This window comes from Centroberyx gerrardi, chromosome 10 (genome assembly GCF_048128805.1).
Source record: "Centroberyx gerrardi isolate f3 chromosome 10, fCenGer3.hap1.cur.20231027, whole genome shotgun sequence".
Taxonomy (NCBI): Eukaryota; Metazoa; Chordata; class Actinopteri; order Beryciformes; family Berycidae; genus Centroberyx; species Centroberyx gerrardi.
The window spans coordinates 15,939,084-15,945,083 of NC_136006.1; positions in this window are offsets into that span (position 1 = coordinate 15,939,084).

Genomic DNA, 6,000 nt, shown 5'->3' on the forward strand with positions numbered 1-6,000 from the left:
GGGTTCTGATGAGGGTTATAAGTTCGAGTCCCAGCACCAATGAGTACAACAGCAGGGAGCATGGATGGTTGTCAGACAGGAGTTTGGTGCAGAGAAACATTAACAGGTGCTTTGTTGTTTAATGGAGGTAGTTTGAGCTACACGTCCCTATCAGAGGAACAGTCCTACTGACATAAGCTTGAGGCTCAGAAACTCATGGGTGCAATTTGTATCTCATTATAATGTTAAAACAGGAGAAAATAGTGTTCTTGTAGAGGTTGCGTTGTGCGGTTTAGAATATGTGTCACAGTTTCAACGATTATTCTTGATGGTGATTGGTTCTGAAAGGAACCTATTTTCTTTGCTGATGTATTTCAGACCATGAGATTGACTGAAAGATTCATTTAATCTCCTTTATTTTCTGTATTATTTGATCAATTCAAGATTTTCGGAGGCTCGCAGGTGATAACACTGTCCATGAAACAAGCCAGTTATCAAAAACTTTGCAGGAAAATGAGCCTCAGTTGAGTTGACAATTACAAGAGCATGATAAAGCTTTCCTAGATAGCTAGTGATGGCTACTAAGCCCACTGTTGAGTGACCATTTAAAATATGATGATGCCTTTTGTCCTGTGTGGCACAGTTGGTATGCACATTCCAATAGTGATGACCGATAAAGGTTATATGTTTAACTCCATAACCGAGCAAACTGGAAAACAGGCATAAAATCACTTGTTAAAAGTGGGGATTGAATCCAGGTCTTGTTTTAAAGACCTGCACAGTAACTCCACGAAATCTCAGTTTGTGCAAGGTAATCGTTGCATTTTCACACATCACAAGCCCTAAAATGCTTTAACTTCTGCAGAACCATTGTTGTCCCCCAAAAAACACTCCAAGAACAAAGATTTTTTTAACAAAAACCAGATTCTTTAACCTCAGTGGGTCTTACCTAAAACCCGCAGAATCTAATAAGAACCCTTTTTATTTAGAGTGTCGACAGCCTTCAAGCAGCTGGTCCAATAATCCACAATAGGAGTGGGCAGACAGTTCCCTGATACAGCTGGAAATCATCCCACAATAATGCACCAAACATTCTTTATCTCTGAAAGATTTAAAGGACATTAGTATTCACAAAATTGATTTTTCAACAAATCCATAATAACACTGATCTCTGTACTGCTGGTGAGCAGAGCGGTTGGAAGTGGGGTAAGAAGTGCTGAGGCTTGCAGTATCATTAGTCTTTATCCTGACTTTTTAGCTATGTCTGTAACACCTCTACATGCCGTCGGATGCCCTATGCTTAAGAATATTCAACTGTACAGAGCTGGTTTTATTAAATAATTATTTAACAAGAAGTAATGCCAACACTGAATGGATTTTGAGTGGAGTTTAAAAATGATACATGTTCTCACAAACAGCATGAACCACCATCTTTATTCCTCTTTCTTTCTTCTGTTTAACATCAGGAGAGCCAGCCAGTGACTGTGTGAACAGGAGCGTGGTTGACAGGGGCAGCCGTGCGATGATTGGTTTACGGATGTGTGCTTTCTCTTGTGACTTCAAGGTCACTAAGATTTACAATGAAATGGCTTATGACTCTTTAGTAAAAGCCACCTAAAGCTGATGACACAAAGAAAAAGAAAATGAGCTGGCCACTGTAATGGAATGTGCTTGACCTTTTTAGTCCATCAATAAGAGGTACTGTTATCTCAATGCATCACAACATCGAACAAAGATATGCACGTTAAGTTTCACAGACAGACAGAAGGTTGTTAAGGAAGGCATATGGAGAAGAGATTTGATAGACAGACAGTATATGGCACACACTCTATAGTAGATTACAAGTATGGTGCATTTCCAGTTGCAGTCAAACTGTAGTCACAGTCTACCACACAAAAGAGCAATTAAATATGATTTAAAGGCCAATCTATAATAGCCTTTAAATCACGTGCTGCCCCCCGTTCAAACACTCTTGCCCTACTACTTGCTTTTTTAGATGCAGATTTAGTGTATTCAGGATTTATATTTTTTTAATTCTGAAATGTCTGAGCTTTTGATACGATAACAGTATGGGAGAGCTAAACATGAGTTTTACATGTATTTTGAGGCTGTAAAAGGTTTATTTTTGTAAACACTGGAATAAAACAAACCTGTACTTTTAAGTAATGATGGGTTAAGAGCGTTCAACAAAACTTATTTTCCATCTACATTTCAAACTCTTCAAGAACACATGAGTATACCACAGATTTTGTATACCGCCAAAAACTAAATTCAGGCTTCTGCCTTTATATGTAATTTGTATCTATCACTCATTTAGATTAACAAAATTCAATTAAGTTACTTATTCAAACTGTCAATGGATGTGAGTCTTGTTACTTATAAGCTGATATTCAAGGCATGTTTGCTTAGCACTCATATGGAACACTGTTGATTTTTATGGGACACATATGGCTGGATTTTATTGTGCTCAATTAAATTGCTTTAAACTGGGATTAACTTTCGGACGGGCAATCCATTATTGAATGTTTCCTTACTAAAGACTGCTCACCGCAGATTGCTGCAAATGTCTCCTAAGCACTGCTCACGGATCAGGGTGTCAAATATTAGGCTGTCACAATAATATTTAGTGAAAGAGCCCTTCCTGCTTTTAATGGCCTGACCTACATCCCAGTTCAGAGAGCTAATAAAGGCGGTCTGGTGTGGGTCCTGGAGCTGCACAATGTCACTCACAGATGCCCAACTCAGCAAGTTCCGGAATGCTCAATTAGTTGCTTTTATAGGCCCCATTAATATGCATTAACTTTCTTTCCAATATATGAGCACAGGCAAACACTGCCGGCGGCATATCAGCCATGTAACACAGTTCTGCTTTTCTGTTTTTTTTGTGATTTGGAAATTTTTGGCATCAACAAAACCAAAACAAAGTAAATGCCAAATAATAGGCCTTTAAGTGAAAGACAAGTACATACACATAGCAGGGCTAGTTATTGATTAGAACAACAATACAAAAATGGCACACATACACACACACGCACAATACAAAACTACAGATTTAGGAATCAAGATCAGTACATTTACTTGGAATCACCTAGCCTGCCTCCACTCCGCTCTTGCACCAGGAGAACAGATATCTTACCACACAAACCCACACAATCTGGTACCACTCCTCCCACACAATAAACCAATCTGGCACAGAGCAAGCTGAATCAATCATGGCGCTTTATTATCCTGTCACTAGTCTGCTTCCTGCAAGTGTGTTTACCCCGTCCATGGCCCTCCGATTGTGGCTGTTCAGTGTACATTAAGACAGACATAATTGAGATTGTGGGCGGCCGAAAGTGCAGGGCTCAACCTGTTGTCGTTAATCTGTCATATCGTCGGGAGTCACAGCAGCGGTGACCTATAGGAGGCTGCACCTTGAAGGCATTGCTGATGGCTCTTTGTTGTGTGTGTGGCAGAGGGCCTCACCTATTTTAAGATTATTGGTTTGCCACCAGCGTAGATCCCATGAATGTGTGTGAGTTCAATTCCCTTGCTCTGGTCCTAATCCCTGTTGGGAACTTTATGATTAGGAGTGACTCTCTTAAAACTCATCACCTCCACATTATTTACTGGTATTTGTGATTTGACAGATTAAGCATTACACTAAGGTTTCTTATTCAAAAGTATTATCATGAAGAATAAGTTGAATAACTAATAGCAACTAACAGTCATGCCCAGCATAATCAAAGCTTAATATTGCTCTTTGTAATATACAAAATTATACAAGCAATCAATTTGAACTAATTGGTAACCCTTCAAATAGCAGCAATCTCTCTTTAAATTGGATTACTGATGGCTGTGCAGAAAATTCCCCTTCACTTTGTATAAATTAAAGCTCTGGAAAAGCATTTACAAAATAACAAGATATAAATGAATGCAATCGTAATGTTGGAAAAGGTGCTTTTTACAATCACACAACATATTAGAAATAATAGCTAAATCTTGCCTCAGCGGCCTGTTATTAATTACCTGGCAAATAGGACCTGTCTGTTCTCATACAGAGTTATTGTGGTGGCGAGAGATCACCAAAGAAAATTAAACTGCAATCAAAGTACATTTCTATCATCATAATTCTGATTGTCAGGATCACCTTTCCCAAGATAGCACATAGTAGTGTAACAAATCTTAGTTTTTATTAAGTGTCTCAATTTGCTGCCATTCATATTTCATATTTATGTTGTATTACAACAATCTCATATATGTATCCCGCATCCTTGTTATTTCTGATATGCAACGTGATTTATTAGACATGGAAATATGAGAATGCTGCCATGAAACTGAATTTGATAGTTAGAGAAGACGTAGCTTCTAACCAAGAGTAATCTGTGGCATCCTCTGTGCAGCACAGCGCTGTGTGTTTACCACACTAACTCGCCGGAGCCCCTGCTACATTTTACCACATCATTCATGCCTTTTTATCCAGGTTTTGATTTTGCACTGCGAAATTCACAAAGCAATCACTTAAATCTCAAAGTGGATGTAAGTATCTGGCTCTGTATCTTTAGAATGTGTCTTCTTTTATAGCGGGGGTTATATCAGCCTGGAGACTCATAAGTTATGAAATGTCAGGATTCTATGCATTCTAATTGAGTGTAGAGCAGTTAATGGCTGTGGAAATTCAGCCGCTTGACGTCTTATTCCCCTGTGTGCCGTTTCACAGCCAAGCCCATGAGCCTCAATTAAATGACAAAATGGGCCCATTCTTGAAAATAACAACAATAAAAACACAAGCCTATACGGCAATAATATCAGGTCTCACCTTGAATCAACAATGGTCACAGCTTGCAAATGGCTAAACTGAGACATCGCGACAAATGTAGTGACAAGGAGGGCGGTATGAGATGTAGTAAAAATGAAAGTAATGTATTGGGTTCTTAGCATAGTCATAATAGCCATAAGGGAACAGGGTATATAAACAGTGAACCAAAAATATGTTTTAGCATAAATGAGAATGAGTGGATTTAATTACTCAAGCTTCAAATTGATATACAGCAGGTAAAAGTTGGCCAGCTCACTGTACTTACCCATAGGGCTAACAGAAGCTGTTCTGTAACAAGTCAGCGATTAGTGAGGCGAGAGTCAGACTCAGGCCTCAGACTCAGGTTTTTTCCATCAAACTAGATCATGTCCCAAAGTATATCCTCCAAAAACTGAAAGTTATCTCTGTGTTATTGAGTAAAACTTTTAAAATCCACGATCAATAATGCCTAAACCTTTTTTTCCCATTTTCAGCAGTGACCACAGACTTGCAAAATGTCTGCAATCTATAAATACACATGGAGCATGTCCTATTAAATCCTGTGTTATGGTGAGGGGCTAAATATTGAACCAATCCTGATTGGAGTAGTTTTTTTCACACCCTTCCTTATTGTTTTTATGACTGCTTGACTTTAACCCCTTTACTGCTTCACTGATTTCATGCAAGAAACAATAGCTTTTCAATAATTCAATTTATAGCTGGGCATAAATGGAATTCAAAGGACAATGCTGCTGCCAATGAACAAGGACAATGCTTTTGGCCCAAGCAACACGATGGTTGCCAGAGGAAAGAGAGAATATTTATTTTACGGTTGCCTCACATTCCCATTAAAACGAGGAAGCTACATTTCCAAGTGTGAGGTATAAATGTAATATCCAGAGTTGAAAGAGACAGATGGTAGAGTGAAACTCTCATGTGGCAATGCTGTGCAATGGTACCACTTGCAACCAATGCCAATGAAAAACCCTTCCCAATACCTTCCCAGGCTAGAGGAGATCTGTAGATTTCTAATTAATACGTGTTCATGTGCATCTATCATGTACATGTTCACATACGTGTTCAATGGGCAATCTCATCCTGATACAGAGGTGGCCACATCTCGTCCATCATTTATTGTTAATACCAACAACAGCAACACCGAGAAGTGATATGTGGAATGGATGTAAGAAACAGGCACAGAAATGAATTAACATCCCATTTATTTATCTAGCTCTCTCTGT